General features: G+C 42.0%; 1 protein-coding gene and 1 long non-coding RNA gene across 2 annotated transcripts in view; one reads left to right on the plus strand and one right to left on the minus strand.

Moving 5' to 3' along the window:
* Positions 1 to 23,355, plus strand: part of CHRNA9 (cholinergic receptor nicotinic alpha 9 subunit) — a 69,036-nt gene that overhangs the window by 23,619 nt on the left and 22,062 nt on the right. The window lies entirely within an intron of this gene.
* LOC116668563 lies at positions 1,781 to 21,502 on the minus strand. The gene is made up of 3 exons (XR_004325712.1): positions 21,211 to 21,502; positions 13,299 to 13,302; positions 1,781 to 1,792 (listed from the first exon to the last, which is right to left on the minus strand). It is a non-coding gene; the product is annotated as an uncharacterized LOC116668563 (long non-coding RNA).

A 23,355-nucleotide genomic window follows, 5' to 3' on the forward strand; every position in this document is an offset into this window, starting at 1 on the left:
AAACAGGCCTTTATGTTTGTAGCACATGTTGCCAAAAGTCAAAAGATGGAGGGTTTATAACACAGAAAAATGCACATTTAAAAAACATTGAATAATAGTTATCTCCATTTTCCCAAAGTCCCCCAGTGATTTTGCCATTGTATTAGTTAAGATTTAGGGCAAGCTGCTGAAATAAGATTCTTCCCTTGGCCTCCCCAACCCCTACCCAAAAAATACTTGGCTTTATCTCTCTTCCGTGTTTAAGCTGAGAGGCAGCTCTCCTTCCTACTGAGGTTAGAAGAAGGAACTTCAAACCACAGTTCCTTCTGTCTTGTTGCTTTGCCATCCCTGGCAGTGGCTGGTCCTCATGTGCATAGTCAAGGCCAGATCAAGCCACACCTATGAACAGCCCATTGGAAGGGGAGGGGTGAATACTGGTGCACAATAATCAGTTTATCAGATCATAAGTGGTAGGAATGGGAATGGAGGTTGAACTCTAGGCACAGAGACCCCTGAATGTTAGACCATGTAATTGGGGCTTTATTGGAAGACTACAGAGAAACATCACAGATTTTGAGCAGGCTAGCCATGTCATCAGAGCCATGACTTAGCAGTGTCAATTAAGAGCCTGACCTGCTCCACCTTCTGAACTCACCATTGTAGAAAGAAATGTGGTAGATTTGAATTTATAAGTTGTTACAATTTGGCTAACAGTATACATAATAAAAATGGCAATAGTAGTATACGTACATATGGAGAATGGAGAGAGAGAACTTGATTTTAAAGAATTGGTTCCCACCATTGTGGAGGCTCACAAGTCCAATATCTGGAGCATAGGCTGGCAGGCTGGAGACCAAGGGAAGTGGGGCAGACTGCGGCGTCCCACTGAATCCTGTGCATGTCACAATGTTAGTATTTATTGCATTAAATCGAAAGATTACTTGTTTATGTGTACACTTTCTGCATTAGGCAGTATACTTTTGAAAACAGAGAATTCTTTTGAAAACTTTATTCCCTCAGCAACTGGTGTAGTTGAAGCTCAAAACTTTGTGTGTGTGTGTGTGTGTGTGTGTTTGTGCCATGAATGGGACCCATCTTCTGAAAAAGGCCCTCACCCCCCCATATCTACCTTGAGCTCCACCACGTCCAAGAAGTCTACCATGACTGCTGCCATCTTGAATGATCTCCACCTAACAATCTGTAAGACTCTGTGACATCTTGAATCTGTACCACATGGCAGAGCATGAATTCATCCTCCATCTTCATTTCCTTAGACCTAAAACTTCTACTGATTAAGTCAAATCGAAATAATGAAAAATAAATTTAAAACATTAAAAAAGGTATCCTATCATCTTTGCAGTAACCACATCCATTTTAAATTTTTTTATAGTTTCTACTGAAATGATGTTTTTAAAAAAATTAATGAAAGAAATACAAATTCATTATAACATGTTTTGAAAGTGTAAGAGTATAAAGAGTAAAATAAACAGCATCCCTAATCCCATAACTCAGAGACAACCACAGTAACTTTTTGGTGCAATTTCTTACAGTCCCTTTTCTATGTCTGTATGTAGTGTATGAATTATTATAATGACTAATATTCATTGAGTGTGTTCTACTCTAGGGCTCAAAATAGCCTAAGCTCATTTGCTTTTCAACAATCTTATGAGGAAAATGTAACCATTATCTTAAAAAAATTTTTTTAATGTATTTTTTTTTTTGGTTGGGGGGAGGTAATGAAGTTTACTTATTTTTGGAGGAGTGCTGGGGGTTGACCCCAGGACCTCATGCATGCTAAGCATGTGCTCTACCGCTTGAGCTCCTCCCTTCTATTATTATCTTTAGTTTAGAGGCCAAAAAAACCCTCTGGAGACACAGAGAGGTTAAGTAATTTGTTCAAGACACACAATAGGTAAGATAGTGTGTCCCTGTGTGTGCGTGTCTGTATTTGTGTGTGTAGATATGTGTGAATGTTTATATAGATACCCATTTTTGGTTTTGGTAGGCTGCTGAGGGCTGGAAGTTTTACATACACAAGAGTCGACGACAAATTTAGCTCCTAGAAATCACTTGGCAGTTAGCTGACACCTTGCAGGCAACCTCGGTATTAGCATTCCACAGCCTGACACGCGGGGCCGCCTGCAGATCAAGGCTCTGCTTGTCTGTTGGCTCCAGTCCTGCTCCAAAGAGGCCTTCAAGGGTCAATTCACTCTGAAGTTTCCCCATTTTTGATGGCGTGGGGAGCTAAAGAATACTTCTCAGGTTTATTCCATGGAAATCCTATCCAGCTGCTTGTCCCTCAGGAGAACTCATATAAAGTGACTCAGGTTTCCACTTCTTATTACAGTTATATTTTAAAAAATTGATAAAAATGATTACTGTGGATCATAAAAATATTTGATAAATACCTAACAAAACTTAATTTTTCTGTATAGTGAGAGTAAGTGCTAAACTAGTAGTTTCTAAGAAACATAAAGTAAAGCTCATGGTAGCTACGAGTGACCCGTAGGCAGAGCTTTGTGAAACATATTGTACCGTTCCAATTATTTATTGCCATAGAACACCAGTCATTTACTATGAATCGGACTCAGGAGGTGGTTTCCACTTGGAGTCTCTCATGAGGTTGCAGTCAGATGTTGACTGAGGCCAGAGGCATCTCAAAGGCTGTCTGTTCTCTCAGGTTTCAACTGGAGCTGAGGACGCGAACATCCATACTTGGCCTCTCCGTTGTCACCTGGGCTTCCTCAAACCTTGGCAGCCGGGTTTGAAGAGCAAACACCCCGAGGGAGAGCTAGGCTAAAACATCTTTTATAATCCAGCCTCGGAAGTCACACAGCGTCCTTTAAGTCCAGCCCACATTCACGTGTAAGGGAATTAGATTCTTCCTCCTGATGTGAGGAGTGTCCAAGAATTCAGACTTGTTTTAATGTCATCATATGTAGAAACTCTGCAAACTTTACAGTTATCATCAGACAACGGTCATCCCCATGCTCGCTCTTACAGCGGGCTCACCCTCTGAAGTGTCCTGGGCACACGTAGAGCTTCGGCACCCTCTGACTTGTTCTCCGAGGCCCTGATTTTGGGTGCATTACCTTTTATGACAAACAGCTCTACGATGCCACCTATCTCCTGGATGTTGTCATTGTCTTTAAAAATCCTTGGTTCTGATGGTGTTTTGTGGGGCCGCCATGATTCTCTGCGTGGAGCCTCACAGGGGAAAGGCCGTATAAGGAGGCTGGACGAGTTTCCTCTGTGTTGTGGGCTTTCCCTCCCACAGCTGTGTGTGGCAACTGAGGTGTAACAGAAGGCTCTACTTAAGTCAACAGCAGGTAGTAACTGGAAGGAGGACAGCCAACGGAGAAGTGAAGAGGAAGTGGATCAATCCTTTGGGTCACAATTATGTTACCAATAATACTCAGCATTTATTGAGCACTTCCTCTGTCCTGGGCACCATATAAACCATGTTGCCTGCATTACCTCATTTAACTACTCTTCCTACCAGCCTTAAGTGATAGGCACTATTTTTATCTTCACTTTACAGAAAAGAAAAAGGTGGTCAGAGTGGTTGAGTGACTTGCCCCAAGTTGCACAGCAACTAGCAGATAGAGCCTGGATTTGAACTCAGGTATGACTGACTCAAAAGGCTATTGGGGTCAGAACCCCAGTGAATGTGACCACTGGGGTCAGAACCCCAATGCTTTGGCTTGAAACCTTACTTTGGGTGATTTTAACGATTAACCTCTTTGTGTTTCAGTTTTCTCATTGGCAGAGAGAGGATGATTTTCTTTTCTTTGTGGGTATATCCCACAGAAGTTTTAGCCTTAAATGGGAAGAGGCATGTAAGGTGTTTTGCACTCAGCAAATGTTAATTGTTCCTCCTCCACCTTTACTACTTACATCTGCTAGAGTGGTGATCTATTAAAAAGGGTAACATGCTAAAGACCTGGAGGTCTAAGGAGGTTCAGAATGAGGAATCAGCCATAGAGCCACCGTCAGACCTCAGCCTCCAGCGCTTATTTCAGTTGTGAAATTTCAGTTGTGACTCCAGGTTCCCATCTGCAAAATGGGCACAAGACTGGGACTTTGTGATGATAAATGGAGGACCTGAAAGCTTTCTCTACTATGGCATCCCAGGCCTTTCCCTATTTCCAAGTCCAACTAAATTTGCAAGCTGCTTACCAAACCAAACACAAACGCTACACACAATGAAAACTGATTCAGGTACTCAGAGTCAGAAAGAGGGGCTGGTGAAACACCCTCTCCACCTCCTTGCTGGGTTTAAAGCACTTTCTAATCCCAAATGGCCAGAATCTAATCTCTTCCTTTTGGGTTAAACCTTGGAGAGTCGGGGTATGATTTACTGAAATGTGTTTCCACTGCAGGAAAACTGTGATCTATTGCAGCAGGATTTCTTCCACTGTCTCTATGAGTAACTTGGAGGCTGTGGCTGGAATGGGCCCAAGGCAGAGCCTGGTGGGTGGCATGGCCGGCCCTCTTCCATCAGTGTTGCTCAGCTTGGGATCAGCGCTGTCTTCCAAGCCCAAAGAGGGTGGGAGGTTTTTCACTGGCCCCACGTTGTCGATGTGTGCGGTTCACCTCCTCCCAGGCAGGCTGATTTGTGAATGTGCTGAACTCTAGTGCACTAGGCGGCCTAACCACAGAGAGAGGTGTTTTGTTTCTCTACCGGATACACCTGCCCAAAACGCAGTGTTCACTCATGCTGCAGGCTCTGGTTTGTTGTACTTTTGAAAGATTGCACCCTCCAGATAAACCAGAGGGTACAATTGTGTGCATTGAGAACCTGTGGAGGCTGAAAAGGAATGAAATTGATTTTCTTTTCTTTGGGGGGCAAGGGACAATTTTATAAAAGTGTTTTTCCATCCAAATGAGCATTCTTCACTTTCCCGTAGTCATTATTTCCCATAGCATACCACCCCGAGGCTTTTAGGGATATGTGGACAGAGCATTAAAGAGCATTGAGTCACAGACTGAGAAACTTAGTCCCTGTTAAATTTTTTTCAGTCTTTCTGGTTTTGTCAGGAGAAAAACCTTCATTTGAAGCTAGCATTTCTTTAACGTCTAACACTCACTAATCTCCCGTTAAAAACACACACACATAAAATGAATACAGACTTCAGATTTGGAGTCTTTGGTTAGGTCTAGTATCTCCTTAAATGTTATACTATTTTCTAGATAAAATTTGATAATATTGTTTTTTATTATGTTTGTTTTGGGGATTATCTTTAATTTATGACAAGGGATAGAAGTTTACCATTTATTTTAGGGATATTATGTCTCTTTTAAAAATAAATTTATTCAGGTTTTAAAAATCAGTTAATTTAAGGAAAAATATTAAGTAAATAAATGTACAGGTGCTATTTATAAAGAAGTCACAGGGATGGTATGTGGTGATATTTGGATATGGTAGAAATTGGGGAGGGAGCACATAAGTGTCTGACTGTGAGCAGCTAAGCTTTGGAGTCAGACAAACTTGACTTTGAATAGCTGTCTACCACCTACTAGATACATGACCTTGAGCAAGTTATTTAATCTGGTTCCACATCTGTAAAATCAGAAGAATGGCAGTTCATTACCCACCTTAGGATTTTTGTGAAGACAATACATGTAAGGCTGTAATGCGTAGTCCTAGAACATACTCAAGGAAGTTAGCCATTATTGTTATTACTATTGCCAGGGAATGTGCTTGTGTAAACACAGTACATAGCACACAGTAAAGTGTAACTGCTCCTGTAATTGCTGTCGCTACCATTAGCAATATCTTCATTGGCAGATGTTAAGATGGAATTAGATGTGGGAGGGATTTGTGAGGGGGAAAGCCTGTGCAGAATAAAGGAGGAGGGAGCAGGAGAAAGTGGGAAGAGAAGTTCTGATACCTGTGAAAGAAAGGCGACTTGGGCTGGTGGAGTCCTAGACTGTAGCAGAGTTACAAGAAAGGTTCGGCCAATGAGAAGTCCTGGAGCCAAAGTCGACCCCTGGAGAAGTCACCCTCTGTGCTCAGTTATTAGCTGTGAGCAGCTCAGGAAGTTTGTCTTCATGTAAACATGCTGGCGGACCCAGAGGGCATCTGGGGCACGGTCACTTAGGTCTCCCCAGCAGATCCAAGCAGCACATTTTGTGGCTGCCAGGCGTATCATCTCCATCTTGCACAGGAAGAAAGGAGCCTGAATGTTTCCTCCAACTCATTTATCTGGTTAAAAAACACCTGGTCACTGCAACCCAGAGAGAGATTAAAACTATTTCACACCTAAAAGTGAAATATGACATTTGGTCAACACATGATTTTCTCATCTAAATGCCCAACTAACAAACACATTACCTACTTTAAAAAGTTTATCTTGATCACAACTCTTTATTATTAACCTTGTCTTTTAGCTCCAATTTTGGATTTCAAAAGTTTTGCATTTCAGGCAGAGAGTGAAGCACAATTAACACTTTCATGCACATTGAATATAATAAAGGGCCTTAAATGTCAGTCCACAGATATATTTGGCCCACACAATGCTTAAAAAATTTTTTTTGAGCCAATATTTTAAAATTAGGAGATATCTTTTTTTTTTAAGTTGATTTCTGGCTTCTCTTGAAAACCACAGATCTGGAACACTGAGTCTGAATTTCTGCATGACAGTATTATCTAGGGTGAAAGTGGTGGCCCCTCAAATTGGGGCTCTCCTGTTTGCTTCAGGATCTGTCACCTACATAAAATATGCACGTGCCCTTATACCTAGCAGTCTTCACTGACTTACATTCCTATCTGATCTTTTGTGCAGAGAATGCTAACTGTGCCTCAATATTACTATCTGTCCTTCTTCTATAGTAATGTTCCAGCTAGACTCATGACTGCCCCTCTAGGACTACATCCCAGCCTCCCTTGCAGCTAGGTCTGATCATGTGACACAATTTTGGCCAATAGTATAAAACTGGAATTGATGTTTGGAACTTCTGGACTGCTTTTAAAGGAAAGCAGCATGCCCTCTTTTGCTCTTTTTTTCTTCTTGCCAGCTAGGAAGTGGACATGCTGGTGGGAGATGAAGCAGCCATCTGACATCACAAGATGGAAGCCATGTCTTGAAATAGCAGAGCAAATAGGAAGAAACCAGGTCTCCAACATCAAGGAGTTACATACCAGCTCTGGAAAACCTATGCTCAGACTATTACATCAGGAAAATTAACTTCCATTCTCATGTCTCTTTTTCACAGCAGCTTCAACTGTATCTTAACTAATGCATCCCCATTTGCAACTGAGTCCGTGGCCCTTGGGTTAATTGGAATGGAGGTATAAAGGAAAAGAAAATATGATTTTGCAAGTTGTTTTTCCCTGTAAATGGGACCTGTGTGGCCAGCATCAAGTCAAATCACACTGACGGCTGAGATGAGGCAGAATCGTTGTCTTTATGGCTAAAGCAATATTGGAAAGCCCTGGCCATGTCTTGCAGGCTGTGTTTGCAGGTACCATTTTCTGGCTGTGGATGGTTTGTCCACATGGCTCCTCAGGGCCACAGGCTACATTCTCATCTAGTCTTCATCTCCAGCTTGTCTTTGAAGGCCACACTTGAGCGGGCAGCCCTCCTACCTTTTCTCGGCAGAGCCCTCTGAGTGGAAGAGAAGTAGAAACTTCTTGGTTGGTACTGTTCTGGTTCCCAGGGGTCCAAAGAGGCTTCCGTGCTAAGTGTGAAACCATTGAAGGGCCTCACAGTTTCGATCTGAGCAGATCCTGCTGTATTATGTGAGGGTAAAAGGCCAGTTATGAAAATGACCTATGACCAAAAAAAGAACTTACTACCTCCCCAGAGGCTAGTGCCAAAAATGACAATGTTGTTGTGTTCTTTAGAATGATGAATGAAAGTATTGAGTGAAATTTGGGTATAATAAAGCCAAACTACTTAGTTTGCCTATGACTGAGTTCTCCAAACCAGGAATATTCTCGGGAACAGAATGAGGAAGAAAAAAATATTGTTTAATAAGCACTTAATGTGCTATAAATGTTATATACATTTTCTCACTTAATTATCTCAAAAATCAAATGAAGTAGTATTATACCTATTGTTTTAAAGCAGAAAATCTAAGAAAAGTTAACTGGACAAAGATAACACAGTTTGGAAGTAAAAAGCCAAGATTTTGACACTCTGGTGACCCGTGTTCATTTCATATCATGCAGCCTCATGGATGCTCTGAGGCTGGTCTAATCAGAAGGAGGAGGCACGCAAGATCATGGACAGAACTGCTGGGGATGGAAGTATCTGGGGGAGGAGGGTAGCCTGTAATAGATGCAGGAAAACAAGGAAAGAAAGTGAGAGAGAGATATGTTAAAAAATACTTCATACCTGCCTCGGATCTTCCTAAGGCCTGCACACTGTACCAAAGAGCAGGGTGAGTGTGACTCTCTGGTCCCTGAGGTAGAAGGGATTCTGGAGGAGGAAGGTAGCAGATACACATGGGGAGGGGCTACCTGGCAGCACGATGAGATAAAACTGAAAGATCAATTTTATTATGCTCTTTACATTGTAGGATGCAGCTGATGAGTTGGTTGGTATGGCATGGAGTAGGGAAGGAATTACAACTTAATAGTTAGCCAGACAGAGGAGTTAACATTTTTGCTTATTTAAATAGGTATGCTTTTCCCATTCCTGGCAAATTCTTTTATTTTGTTGTTCATGCCCAGGGTATTTTATATAGATGTCCATTCATACTGTTCTGCAAGATCAAAGGGGAAAATAATTCCCAACGCAATATTCTGGGACAAGTAATGCCATCAAAGATCAAACAAAATTGTATCAACTTTCCTTTTTTAAAATTCTCTTAACTTCTGACTCTTCAGAGAAACAGTCCATCTTTACTTTCATTTAGTGGTAAAGTATTTTCTAACAGCATCAGCAAAACCCCATACAAAATCAAAGACCAGGTTTTTAGGCATAAGACACATGCCATTTCTGTTTGGCACAATGTGACTACTAACAGAGCTAATATATTTCTTTCTCTCTCAGCTATTGATGGGTGTCTGACAGTTCCAAACCCAACTCCCTCAACACTATGTTGATTAGTTAGATGGATGAAATCCTCAGAGATGGAGAAGTTACCTAAGGTGAGGGCTGTTCACATGTAAGTGGTGGTGAAGGGACAGGCTGGGGTCCCAGATGTCTACGTTCAGGCTGTGACAAGAATGGTGTCCTCTCTTTGGGGTCATTTCAAGCTCTTTCTACAGAATGAGTCCCAGATGACTGAATATCATTCTTCAGATAGGAGCAGGGAAGGATATAAAATAGAAACATTGATGAGGCAAAGAGAATGATGCTATCAAGCTTATCTGTAGTTCTACAGAGCTTATTTTGTGCTGGCATTAGTGCAGGCTGAGGTTGGAGATCAGGTTTCAGAGAACTACAGGGGATGGTAGTGGTCCTGAGACGGCCAGGGCCATCTGGTTTTCAGAGGGCTTCCTGGTGATTTCATCATATATAAGATTTCCAGAGCTGGTATATGGCTTGGCTTCATGATGTTGGGCACCCAGTTTCCTTCCATCTTTTTTCTCTGCTATTCTCATTACGTAGCTTTCATCTTGTGAGGTCAGACGGTAGATAGGCAGGAGACAAAGGTAGCTTCCGCTCTTCATTTTTTATCAGTGGTGCTAATAGGTGGTTTGTTAATGAGAACATGGGGTTAGAAAGGAAGACAAGGAAATGTGATGAAGTACTAGTGTACAGATCTTCCTTGACTCACTTCCAGATAAACTCATGGTAAGTTAAAAATATTGTAAGTTGAAAATGCATTTAATACACCTAGCCTACAGAACATCCTAGCTTAGCCTGGCCTACCTTAAACGTGCTCAGAATGCTTATATTAGCCTGCAGTTGGGCTAAATCATCTAACACAAAGCCTATTTTATAATAAATTTTATAATAAAGTGTTGACTATCTCATGTAATTTCTTGACTACTGTACTGAAAATGTAAAACAGAATGGTTGTCTAGGTACAGAATGGTTGTTAGGGCGTCGGCTGTTGACGTGCGTGATCAGGGGACTGGCTGGCTTGCTGCCCACGCCCAGCATCACAAGAGAGGATTGTATCGCATATTGCTAGCCCAGAAAAGATCAAAATTCAGAACTCAAAATCACGATTTCTGCTGGATGTGTATCACTTTTGCAACATCGTTAAGTCAAAAAACCAGAACTTGAACCATCATAAGTCTGGGAACATGTGTAGTTGGGAGCTGGAAAATACATTGCCTCACCCAGCTGTCTGACTTAAGTCTCTTGCCTACCTCTTACTGATAAAAACAGAAATGCAGCCATCAGTGCTATGGAAAACAGTTTTCCATCTCTGTGACTGGGGCCTGATGGGGAGGAAGTGAAACTAATTTGGGCAAAGACATGTCCTGTCTGTCCTGTCTGTCTTCCTGTGGGGCCCTGGGGTGGGAGCAAAGGGTTTGCATGTTGGGCTAGAGTACTAGGGAAAGAGGAAGCAGTGTCTGAAGTGGGACTTTGGTGTCAGGGATAGGTCAAAGGGCAACAATTTCCTTCTGATCTTTCACCTTGCCTTTTCCTTTCTTCTTCTTTTTTTTTAAGTGAAGTTTCCAAGTAGAAAAGGCAACATTTGCCAAGTGCTACAATTTATTTGAAGCTGATTGGGTTCTGAATATGAAGACCCTCTTTACTCTGGCAGTAATTAAAAAATAATAATAATGGTAGTGTGTTTTAGCACTAGGTTATAGATTCCTCGTCCAATGCTATGATAACCCCCTGAGACAGGCATTGTCATCCTCTCTATGGATGGGGGAAATCGAAGCTCAGAGGGTAAGTGGCTTGCCCTCAGTCACACAGCTGGTCAGTGTCTGCAGAGTCTGGGATTTTCTGTTTCTTCCATACCTGTCACCGTAATTCTCAGTTACAAGCAGTTGCTTCAGACACGTGTTAAGGTTTCTACTTGCAGCAGTCCTCTGGGCTCCATGGGATAAGCGCACGTTACTCTGCTTTCCACAGGTGTGTGTGAGGCTCCCGAGAAACTTCAATTCTTCCTCTCTCCTGGTGCATCCAGAACTACAGCTGAATTTCTTTATCATCACTTTAGAAGTGATAAAAATTCCCAAAGGGAAATTTCTTTCTGCCGTGGAGTTGGCAGTCTTCATTCATAAGGGATGCATTGTGGAATGTTCTGTTTTGGTGAGATGGAGACATTCTTAGCGACTGAAGACAAAGAAGAAAAGGGGGGGAGTAGGGGAGAGCTGAAGGGAGGGTGTTCATATAGGGCTGGGAGTCTTGGCCCTTCTTCCTCATCCTCTTTAGCTTTAGGGGTCTCTGCCTTCCTTCTCCTGGGAGAAAGCAAAGACCACTGCCTTTTAAGTCAAACAGACCTTGGTTCTGGTAATAAAGTGACCACAGGCCCCAAATGGAGTCACTTGTGCTAAGCCCATGTCACCAAACAGAAACTTAATACCTAAGCTAATTGCAGTTTCAACATCCCCCAGGAATGTCATCTTAATTCCAGTTTGGAATTTTCTGGTCATCACCAAGGAGGTAATCTGCCACATAGACCCTTTCCCCTCCCCCAGAGGAAGATGATGTAAGCTTCTCTTCCCTTATCCCTCCCCTCTGTGACTGTTCAGCCGCTCAGAGCTCCTGTCTGTTCGCTAGATGGGATTCTGAGTCATGAATCATTGAATAAAGCCAAGTCCATCTTCAAAATTAGTCATTTGAATTTTGTTTCTGTTAAGTTCAAATCTCAGCTCTGATGAAAACTCTTGAGGAAGCTAGCTAACCTCACTGAGCCTCAGTTTTCTCTTCTATAAAAGTGGGGCTAGGATTAGTACTTTGTTGGATCACTGGCGGGACTGAATGAAATAATGCTTCTCCAAGCATGATATGCATATGATTTTCTGGTGATACAGACATTTTTTAATGTAATAATTATGCCATATATATATATATATATATATATATATATATATATATATATATATATATATATCATAACAGATCCGTCATTCACAAGTTATATTGCTTAGGGCAAGGCTAAGTTAAAAAAAATCCAATTTAAAGTCTATCTTGATAAAATGTTAACATGTGTATGATGGCAAAAGGTGATAGGGAGGGAACCCTGAACTGATACGTAAGGAAGCTGCTGGCCCAGCCTCCTCTGCTCAGGGAAGCAACTCCTCCCCACTCCTCCTGGTTAAGGAGTGCAACTCTGGACAAAGAAAAGCAGAGAAACCCAGGTTGGACAGGAAGTCTGGGTTACACTGGGGACCTGGAATTGCATCTCCCGCTGCTGCCCTCTCGTGGTCATGGGCTGTCTCAGTGTCCTGAATGCAAGTCAAAGTTGTCCCCTGGAGCTTTAGCACCCAGCACCCGTGCCCCTCCCTTTCTGGCCCTTTTCTCACGTTTTCATTTCCCTGCCTCCGGAACTCCCCCACCCTCATCAGTCCCACCCAGCCTTGGCCTACCCTCCCCATAGTGTCACTTCCTCTTCCAGCCCAGTCACAACAACTCCCCTTCCCCAGACTCCTTACAAGGAGGATGTTCTGATTCTCACATCTGAGAATCACCAATAAGCTTAGCTTTCCCAAGGGACACTTGTTTTAAAAGAGGAACTGGTTTAAACCAAAGGAACTCAAATGAGCAGTGGCTGTATGTTTGTGATCGGTATCTTTCTTTGGTTCCCACCTTTCTTTATGAAACAGACCCTTCTCTTTAAGTAAGCGTCTAGATCCAGGAAATGAAAACCTATTATTTTTTCCCAGGGAATTCCACAACAAACTTTCAAAATAGTTTTACTGCTGGTGTTAGAGTTACATTATTTTGCTTGAGGCTGAAAACCCAAAATAACAGTGGATTTAAAAAGATTTTAAAGTATTTCTCTCTCTTGTAAACAGAGGAAACCCAGGGCTGGTATGTTGGCTTCCTGATCATCAGGTTCCTTCTGTCCTGTTTTTTCACCCTCTTCAACATGCAGCTTCTACCTTGGGGCCCAAGACGGCTGCTGCAGTTCCAGAACTTGGGTCAGCATTCCAGTCACTGGTTAGGAGGAAAGGGCCAGAGAAGGGTATACTACTCCTTTAAAGCACTCACTACAATCTTTTACATCTTTCTGGCCAGGACTCTGACATGCGTTCATTTGCAAGGCATACTAGGAAATGTGACTTTCTTTCCTGAGCAATCTGTGACCTGCTAACGTTTGGTATTTTATTAGTAAAGAGTGGGAAAATGGGTTTTGGAGACAATTAGCATCTCTTCCACAAGCCTTTTGCTGGGGTTATCAGAAATATCAGACCCAAGTAGGATTGAATCCCAGGATTAAAATCAAGCTCTTACATCTCTCTTCTGCCATCGTTAAAATGCCACTGGTGTCAGGGACAATGCTCTAGACCACAGCTAGGACATTGAGGTTCTAGTTCTGGCTCAACTGTTAGCCAGTGTCACAGCCTCCAGAGAGAAGTCTGACATTCCAGGGCCTCAGTTTCTCTAATCTGGTGTCCAGGGTCCTTCCCTGCTCTAACATTATGATTTCTTACAACACTGTCTTGGCGTCCATAATCAAGCAGTTAAATACAAGATGAACATATGCTTTTTCCTTTCCATTGTGACCACTAAATGCTATGGGTAATTAAGGATAGATAACCAATTACGGCCCCCAGGTATCCTTTTAACCATGTCACACTTCCGCGGGAATCTTTCCTGCAGGAACTGGCTGGGAAATGGAGTGGTTGGCCAGGAGATCAACTTTATTTTCCATTGAGCTTTGGAAGCAGGAAGGCCAAAGCAACCGACAAGGAACCTCATGGTTGTAAAGTCTCTGTTTATATCCAGTAGTAGTGGCTGCAATTGCCCATCTCAAACCGCTGGGACAGGAAGCACATGTAGCCAATTGACAAAGAGGTTGTCTGCTGTGGGCATGCTAATCTCGAGCAAATGGGGATCCCACGGCACCTGGATTAGCCACAGACCAGAAAGGGGCCCTTTAGGGTTCCTTTCAGTTGCTAAGACACACTGTGTTTGAAAAAACACTTCCTCCCTCACCCGGAGGGGGAAAAATATAAGCTGCTATTGTGTAACTTCCTTATAAAAGCCAACCAACATTAGCCTCTGAGCCTTAATAAATGGTTAATCTACAAATAAAAATGCCACCTTGTCTGCTTCTTGGGACCAGAGAGTGGACCAGTTCGCTGGTTGGTCATCAGGGCTCTGAGATATTACTTTCTTAGCTCTATGTGACATCGTGGATGAGCTGTATGATGGCAGGAAGAGGACCAAATAGGACATCCACGCTGGAAATGAGGCCCCAGGCTACATGCCTGTTGGTCCCTCAGCCACAGGGAACCTTGCTCCTGACTTGAGAGAGACTTTCCCAGAGACCGGCCAGTCTGATGAGAAGGACAGGCACTCCCAGGTGAAGCATCTGGAATAACATCTTCCTTTTGACTAGGATGACTCCTTGGGGCCAGGAAGACCAAGCCTGGAATCAAAGGGGAAGGGATCCAGACAGTTTTAGAGCAAGGCGGTGTGTCTGAGACACCAGTAAAAACTGTCTGGCTTCAGTTAAATGAGAGCAATTTCTTTCCTGGAGCTGTGCAACATTTTGACCTCCTTCATGTCAGCTTTGATGACTGTCCACGTTGGCACAACTTTATCCACATTTTTCAATGCTATGTTGCCAATGTTGGAAAGGAGGGATCTTGCTTACAGTAGAATGCGGGGGGGCTGACTCCTAAATGTGCAGCGTTTGTTGGAGTTCAAAAATTAACATTTACCGTCATCCAATAAAAGATTGGCTCAGTTGAGAATCATCAATAGTGGCTAAATCTAAGTAGAAATTTTGATGAGGAACGAGATATTCGCATGATCTTAAAGTGCCTACTCAGAGATTGCTTATTGGTCTCGAGGGAAAAAGCAATAACTATAAGTGGAGAAGGCAGACAACACCTTGATTGGGTGATTAAAATTTATGCTGCCAATAAGGGGCAGGTGGACTTTGTGTGCTCCCAAATGTTTTACCCTAAGAAGGATAGAACATCACTGGCCAGGAATTCACAAGGATGAATGTTCTTCACAAATGTCAGTATCACAAGTAAGACAAGACAGTGCAAAATGTTCCAAATTAAAGTCAATTCAAGGATCCCAACAACTAAATACTATACCTGACCCTGATCTCAAACTGGATCCTGTACTACAGGAAACAAAATGTCATACAGGACATCATTGGGTCAATTGCCAACCTAGGAAGACAGGTGGCAGCTTGGATAAAATTACCGTATCAATGTTATATTCACTGAGGTTGGCAACTGAACTACTATTATGAAGGTAAGACTATATACTTATTCTTAGGAAATGCGCACTGTAGTGGTTAGGAGTCAAAGGCTGTGATATATGCTTTTCAGATGGATACATGATTAGTTAGAAAGACAAGCAAGATGTTAACCATAGGGGCTACGGGATGACAGAATAGGATGCTCTTTGTCCTATTCTTATTTTTATAACTTTTCTGTAAGTTTGAAATTTAAAAACACACACACAATCTTTAAAAGGCTCACACATGCTGCTGTGATGCAGGGTCTGGAGGGGAAAGGGCAGAAGTAGGGCAAGGGGTTAGGGTGTCACTGCAATGACCTGTAGGCGAGAGAAGATGGTGGCTTAGAGCTGGACAACCGGAGAGAGGACCGGAAGTCCTTGAGCTCCGGCTTTGTCCTGAAGGTAGAGCTAACAGGATTCACTGATGACTCCCAGGTGGAGTCAAGGGAAGGAAAGGACGTAAGGGAGAGACACAAGGTTTCTGGCTTGATCCCCCGCGGGGATGGAGTTGTCAGTAACTGAGACGGGAAGATGGTGGGAGGAGCAGGTTTGAAGCGGATGAGTGCCTGATTAGGTGGATTTATGGAATGTATTATTTGACTTTAATTAAGCGAAAACGTATAAAATGGACAAGTAGCTTTAAAATTAGATTTCTCCACAGTAACTATGAATCAAAGATAAACTTAATAATGCTGGCACAACATTGTTTCCGAAACAACTTTGCATTTTTGGTGAGCAGCACTCTAAGTGGGGCCGGCAACTCTCTTCTTCTGTTGAGATCTTTGTGATGGCTCTCTTCCTGCAATGACAGCCCTTAAACTCAACCACCGAAATAAGCTGAACCCCAGAATATCTGTAATAGAAGATGTTAAACTAATATTTTAAATATAATGAAGCATATTCAATCACATTGCTCTTATCAAAAGAGTACAATGCTTTTATTATTATTTATCATATACAATTTTGTTATTATAGACATAAATAAATAAATTTAACTTAATCCATTAAAATGTCCATTTTAGTGTATGTTCTATGATATAAATAATACTATGTTAATAAAATATACAGGTATATATCTGTAAATAAACAAACATACCTGAATGGCAGGGGGTACATGCTCAAAATTTTAATCATCAGGTGTGGGAGATCAGAAGAGTTTGGAGATAAAAAAATCAAAAATAAACAAGTGGGACTATATCAAAATAAGAAGCATCTGCACAGCAAAAGAAACCATCAATAAAATTAAAAGGCAACCTATGGAATGGGAAAAAAATTTTGCAAACTGACTATCTGATAAGAGGTTAACATCCAAAATATACAAAAAACCCTCATACAACTTAACAGTAAAAAAACAAGTAATCCAATTTAAAAATGGGCAAAGGACCTGAATAAACATTTTTCTAAGAAGACATACAAATAGCCAACAGGTACATGAAAAATGTGCTCAACATCACTTACCATTAGGGAACTACAAATCAAAACCACAATGAGATATTGCTTCACACCTGTTCGGATGTTGTTATCAAAAAGGCAACAGATTACAAATGCTGGTGAGGATGTGGAGAAAAGGAAACCCTTGTGCACTACTGGTAGAAATATAAACTGGTACAGCTGCTTTGGAAAACAGCATAGAGGTTCCTCAAGAAATTCAAAATACAACTACTGTATGATTCAGCAATCCCATTCTGGGTATATATCCTAAGGAAACAAAATCATTATCTTGAAGAGACATCCATATTCCCATGTTTGTTGCAGTCTTATTCACAATAGCCAACCTATGGAAACGACCTAAATGTCTGTTGGATGGATGAGTGGATAAAGAAAATGTGATATATAGATAATATATAGATGAATATTATTCAGCCTTTAAAAAGAAGGAAATCTTGCTATTTCTGGATTCATATGAATGAATGGAAGGCATTATGCTAAGTGAAATAAGTCAGACAGTGAAGGACATGTATCATATGGTATTGCTTACATATAGAATCAGATAAAGTTGAGCTCAGAAACAGAGGGTAGAACTGGGTGCTGGGGGCTGGGGAGTAGGGAAAATAGGGGAGAGATTAGTTAAAAGGGTACAAACTTTAGGCTAAAAAAAAAAAAAAGAACAGAAAAGGAAAAGTTTAACAGCCCCTATAGACCATAATACTGACTAATTTCAGAGGTAAAGCTGTTAGCTTTGCCACCATCTGTTCCCTCTCCCGGCAAAGGTGTGATGTGAATGGAGCTGTGTCGGTTCCGACCCGCTGCTGGGAGCCCAGCAGGGCATTAAGCAGCACTGCTTCTTAGACGCAGCCAGTGCATTAAGACGTTCTGCCCATGGCAAATACGTGACAGCACATCATCTAATGGAATATCGCACAACTCCAAAAAGAACGGATCAATTTAGATTGATGTAGGATGATGTCCAAGATGCAATAAGTGAAAAAAAAAGTGGTAGAACAAATATTGTGTCAAATAAACAAACTATATATATGTTCTTTTATATTCATAGAAAATTTCTAGTAGCAGTGGTTACCTCTAGGAAGCGGTACTAGATATAAGAGAGAAGAAAATTTACATTTTAATGTACTGTTAAAATTTTTAAAATCATCAACAGTTCAATATTTTTAAAAAAGGTCTTTAAATGTTCAGGCTTTTGGAAACTCCTTTTATGATTTTTACCCTCAGGAAGTATATAGTAAATGTTTTGTACTAAGATGATCATGGCAACATTTATTAAAATGGTGCAAGATTGGAAATAACCTAAATGTTTAGCATGAAGAGAATGGTTAAGTAAATAATGGAAAATGGACTGTAATATAATGCAGCCATTAAAAAAAAAAAATCCTTTTTCTGAAAATTTTAGCCAAATGGGGAAATGCTAACATTATGCTAAGTGGAAAAAGCAAGATCTATGTAAATTCAGTATTAATATCAATGATGTTAAAAATGCATGGGGGGTGGGAAGCCTGGAAGTAAATGTTCCCAAATGACAACAGTAGTTGCCTTTGACGGTAAGATTATGGAGGATTTTTCTCTTTTTGGACATTTATGTTTTTATACTCTTTTCAATTGTTGTGCAATGAGCATGCATTATTTTGTAATGTGAAAGAAAAAGAAAGTAAAATACTGAGAAAACATTACAAGCATTCCTGGCATGAGTCAGGAACTGAATTTTCATGTTTAAATTAGTTTCAGAAACACAGGAGTGGTTTCTAGGCAACCTGCTTGGGAAATCATGTTCCTTTCCATTGTTGCTGGAGTGTGTGTGAGTGTCTCAAAGAAAACGTAAGAGATGAACCCTTGTGAAAGCAGACTCCTGCAAGGAAAAAACAAGCTTTGTCATGGGGACTTGAGCTACTGTGACCTCAGAGACACATAGGGATCCGAGATTTTTTGTTTTCTGACAAAGAAGTGCTTGATTTTAATGAGGATTGACATAGATAGAGAGCGTATGATAACTATTCAAGTCTCTGTAAATAGTGTGGGAAACAGGTTAGGGTTGGGGGTGGGGAATAAGAGCCCAAACCAATAACCCAGGTGGATGGCTTTCCTGAGAATCCAGGGCTGTGGATTCTGACAGTGGTGAGGCTTTACAGGATGGTTTGCAGCTCAAGATGTGAAAAGATTGCCTCATCATCATGTGAGCCATTTACTATCGTTGTAGACAATCCTGCTGAGCCAAGGGGCTTTTAATCAGGAGGAAACACTGAAAAATGGAGTCAGAGCTGAGAAACCCTTCGCCCAGCCTGATGGGCTGTGGAGGGTGGGCTGAGTTAAGAATGCTTTTTAGCCTCAAGAGAGCCATGTTCTTTACAAAGAGTTTGCAGAAGGTGCAGAAGGTATTGTTCTCAGCCCACAATGTATATTTTTCGGCAAGAAAACAAAAGGCGTTCTGCCTGATAAACGGGGTTGGTTCTCAGCTTCTCGCTCCTGCGCCCCCTCGTGGTTGTCTTTTCTAATAACAAAAATTAAGTGAGGGAGTAAACCGCAGGCATTTCGGGTAATGATAGCAGTTGACTCAGGGTTACTGTCTTTGATCTTGGCTCCCTACAAACTTCATCAAAGCTCAAAGGGGAAGCTGCAAATCAGGAGCTCTGGCCTCAGGAGGTACAGATCCACTTCCTAATAGAAGGTGGGACCAGAGGGCAGGATGTTAAGTAAAGAGCTTACTCTGTCTCCAAACTTGTGAACACATGTCCTGAATTCCACCTAATCGTGGTCCACTGGACCCGGCCGCCTCTCCTTTAAAGTGACAGATGCCTGGAGGGTAAAGAAGAGGGGGACTAATATTTACTGACCTCTCCTCACGTGGTAGTCCTTGAGAGCAAGACCCTTCTCTTTCCATCTTTGTACTCCAGGGCTTAGCACATGTCTTTGTGCTAAATGTTGGTGGTCTAAACTGCTGTATGTGATCTACCTCGTAGATCCTGTTTTTCTGATGAGGAAACCGAGGTACAGAGAGGTTCAAATATGCCCATAATATCTAGCTAATAAGTAGCAGAACAGAAACTCAAACTCCAAATTCCAAAGAATCTGCTCTTTTCTTTCTACCAAGATGCCGCCTCCTGCTACCCCAAGCCCTTTGTCTTGCCGGTGCAACCTGTCAGGTGAGAGCCCCACTGTCAGTCCACCCTGGGGGCCAACGTCTTCTCCCTTCTCTGAACTTCTCATTTGGCAGTGAGTCACCCCTGAAAGTCTTGTTCTTCTTATATTACTTGTTTAACTCTCTTACTATTATTAAATTTTTCTTAGAAGTTTGTCTTTTTCTCCAAATAGCCCACAAGCATCTTGAAGGAAAGGATACTTTAATTCCTCTGTAAACTCTCTGCCCAGCTTTCAGTAAATATTTGCAGGAAGAGTGAATTGAACAGCAGAGTTCTGATCAGAACATACCTCCCAGGGCCTGTTTGTACTAGGAAACTAGCAAACAATTTTAATTTTTATCTGAGAACATTTATTCTCATCAAAAACACTTAATTAAGTGATTTTAACCCCCCACTGAGGGGTCTGCAACCTAAGATAAATTTATCCAGATGTCCTTCTCCTAGAGCTTAGAATCTTGAGCACATACATAGCTGAGCTGTTACAACACTGGATTTGGGTCAGAGGTGGAATCTAAATTCACTTAGCTTCTTCTGTTCTAATTGGAATCTGTTGGTTCCCAGGACAAACACAGGGTTCTGCTCTGACAATCTGGGACGTTGATGGACCTAGGAATAAGGAGCTGGCTTCTCCACCAGCTGCATTTACATCCGGGTTTGTTTCATCTTCCTCTTACGGCTACCCTCCAGGGAGCCATGCTTGGCCCAAGGATGTTCACAGTCAAGTTAAGACCCAAAGCACTCAACCATCCTCCCACAGTGGGTATCAGACAGTGCCAGTCCTCAGGGGGAGCAGGCCAGAACTGCTGGGGGGAAGTGCAATCTGGGAGGGTGTCGATCTCCTGACAGGCTCTGGCCACTCCAATCATATATTTCACGAACATTTACTAGGGGCGCCTCTTGTATACCAGACACTGGGAATATGGTGACAAGTAGGGCATTTGGGAGGTGCTCAGTCTGGCTAGGGGGAAAAACATAAACAAACAACTGGACCCACATGATAATAGAAGCACATATGAGAAACCTCAAGAACACAGAGGAGGAGGTACAGAATTCTGCCCAGGGAGGTTGGAAAAAGCTCCGTTGATTAGGTGACCCTCAAAGTGAGTCTAGAAAGAGGAGAAGTTATTTACTGGTTGGGTAAGGTGGGATGCGTGTTCCAGGCTGAGGAACAACGTGGACAACAAGGAGCATGAAGCAACACGGCAGCAAGGGGACAGAAAGGAGAGCAGGAAATCCACTTGTTAGCGACATGACGGGTGGACGGCCAGAGATGAGAATGGTGGGGAAGACACTGCTGAGAATATGAAGGTCCTCATCTGCTTAGGGCGGGGCTCCATCCTATGGATGACGGGGGAACATGGAAGGATTCAGACGATGAGGGAGTGTAACTCAGTCAGATGTCAGATGTCTACGTGATGACAGTGTGGAGGAGGACGAGCCCGAAGTGGAGGGACCAGCTCCGCGGTGGGCCATCAGAGTAGCCCAGGCCATGCTCCCTGTCCTGTGTCAGGAGAGACAAGAGGGGCCACATGACCTTAGCTGATGGGAATGATGAATGGGCTGAGGGGGTTTGTAGGGAGAGTCTAGGACAACTCCCATTTTGGGCATGGGGAGAGGGAGACGGTGTCCTCATCCAGCAAAATCAGGAGCACATGGTGGAGGGCGGGGTTGGGGAGAAGGTGAGGTGAGGGGTGGGTGAGTTGAATTTTGGCCTTGTCTAAATCGCACGTGGGACATTGAGGTAGAGCTACCTAGTAAGCGGTTGGTATGTAGAAGTCTGAGCTCCAGGAAAAGGCAGATTTCTGATGGGAGAAGGCCAGATCAGGCTTTTCTCTCTGTACACATTCAATAAATATTGTTTTGAGTAGCTAATTAATGATTACAGGGCACTGGGAAAACAGAACGATGTTGCAATGCAAATGCAGATGCTCTTACAGTAATGGACTGATGGTTGCAGAAAAGCTCAGGCTAAATAACACTAATTTTTTCCAGCTATAAATAGACCTTCTCTGCAGTTGGGGATTTCAGTTACACAGTGAAAAGAAATGCAGCAATGGAAGCAAGGAAGAGGGCACAGGGAGGGCATCTCATGCCTGCAGATACAAATGTTAGCAAGGCCTGGCTGAGATGGATAAGGCAGAGATCTGATCTGGAGCAGAGGTGCTGAGTCTACTATCCTGAGTTCAAGTACTAATTCCTCAACTAACTGGGGTGTCTATAACAGATTATCTGACGCGCAGTAATGTTTGCTACCGACTTTTAGAGATCCATTCACAGTTTTAAACTCATTCAATCTTCAGAGCAACCTCATGGTAGATCCTTTATTAGGCCTCCTTTGGAGATGAGTAAACTGAACACAGGGAGTTTGAGTGACTTACCCAAGGCCACTCAGCTAAAAAGTAGCAGTTCTCAGATTTGAACCTAGACAAATGTAAGCAACAATTAACTCCTTGTGTTATGCTGCCTTTCCATGTGAAAAAGAGGAAATGTCACTCTGTAGGGCCTTCAATTTCTTATCAGTGCATGGATTTTGTAAAAGGCAAGTGGCATACTTTATATTAAGGCTGCATTTTAGGTGTATATTTTCATTGTGTTCTTCCATGACTGGTCTTCAGGGAAGCAGTGTTCATTGATTTGTCCCAAATCTTCTTTTCGGGGAGAGCTCTGGGAGTTCCTGTAATTGTGTGACTTTGTGTTTGCAGACCACAGCTGGCTCCCTGAGGAGCATTACTGTTCAGCGTTAGAGAGCATTGTCTGTTAAATTCAGTGTAACAGTAATGATCACGGGCTCATGAGTAAGACAGACCTTGGTTCTATCCCAGCTCTGCCACTTGGACATGTTACTTAAAACACTACAAGCCTCCTTCCTCATCTGTTTGTGGGATAATGCTAATAACTTTGTAGGGCTCTGAGGATTACAGTGGTGTGGAGTTCACAGTGAGGGTAAGAGTCATTAAGTGCACCCAGACACAAACAGACATGTGAAATGGGGGCAGTGCTTTCTAGGAAAAAGGCTTTGCAGAAGTCTAGCTTGGCAGAGAACTCGAAGTGTCTGATACAGTCAAAGAGTGTCGTAAATATATTATGCAATTAGCATTCTTTTAAATCGTCAAAAATCAGTATTTCTCTCTCTGTAGGACATATATAACTAATAAAGCAAAGCTTACAATTTTAAGGAAATAATTGTCCCCAAACATTTAAGCATTGACTGCAAGCCCAAATTGAGTTCTTCTAACCACTTAATTAAAATCACAACATGAACTCATTGGATTTTCATAAATGCATCAAACGCCTTGAAAACTGACAAAACACACACTAATTATTGCAATGGTTACAGAAATTATTGTGTAAAATTTATTTTTAAATTGTTGCTATCATGGATTTAAGGCTGTTTGTTCATAATCTCCATTGTCAGCCATATTTTAATTCTTATTTTTTTAATTTATACCTTCCTGGAATTTCTATTTCTGTATCAATTTGTGGTTGCAATAATC

This window comes from Camelus ferus, chromosome 2 (assembly GCF_009834535.1).
Source record: "Camelus ferus isolate YT-003-E chromosome 2, BCGSAC_Cfer_1.0, whole genome shotgun sequence".
Classification (NCBI taxonomy): Eukaryota; Metazoa; Chordata; class Mammalia; order Artiodactyla; family Camelidae; genus Camelus; species Camelus ferus.